The sequence below is a fragment of the Acanthaster planci genome, unplaced genomic scaffold (genome assembly GCF_054643075.1).
Source record: "Acanthaster planci isolate LZ-2023a unplaced genomic scaffold, COTS_SCS Contig44, whole genome shotgun sequence".
In the NCBI taxonomy this organism is placed as follows: domain Eukaryota; kingdom Metazoa; phylum Echinodermata; class Asteroidea; order Valvatida; family Acanthasteridae; genus Acanthaster; species Acanthaster planci.
Genome location: NW_028257668.1, coordinates 87,501 through 88,104, shown reverse-complemented (window position 1 = coordinate 88,104; position 604 = coordinate 87,501).

The following is a 604-nucleotide window of genomic DNA, read 5'->3' as shown; positions in this document are numbered from 1 at the left end:
AACAGTACCTTAGCCCACGGGGTAAGCTCTTCTGCTGGGACTGTCCGCGAAGTCCAGGTGAGCGCCTTAGTACAGGTTCGAGACGTATGGCCGACTCGGCGGCCAGGGCTTAGGGGCTTGTCTCGTTTCCTCCCTTGCATGGTCGCTCGAACTCTTTTTAGAGTTAAATGGATGGGCAGGGAGGAAGTGTGGTGGGCCGGGAACCCCGAGATCTCAGAAGAGTCCTATATGGAAGCCGGTAACTGCGATTCCTTGCGAATTTCAGGAGTCCGTGCGCCTGAATGCTTGGTCAACACCACATAACTTTTAGATTTTTTCCCCCTCACCTACTTCTTTTTATTTTTATTTCCTGAGCGCCAAACTCCCAAGGCAATTTTCTAGGTCCAATACATTTTGTTTAAATCTATAATCTGAATTTGCAACTTTTTATTTCAATGACAGCTACAATTGTTGATTTGTTTTCACGTAAAGCCTCCACACTAAATGCACCTTTCTGTCTTAGTTGACCTCGCTTTCAACTTTTGTTTCACTGTTTTCAAAGGGTGCTTTAATAAATGCTTGTTTTTTTTCCCCAAAGCAATGAGCATTCCCATATTCAAGCACA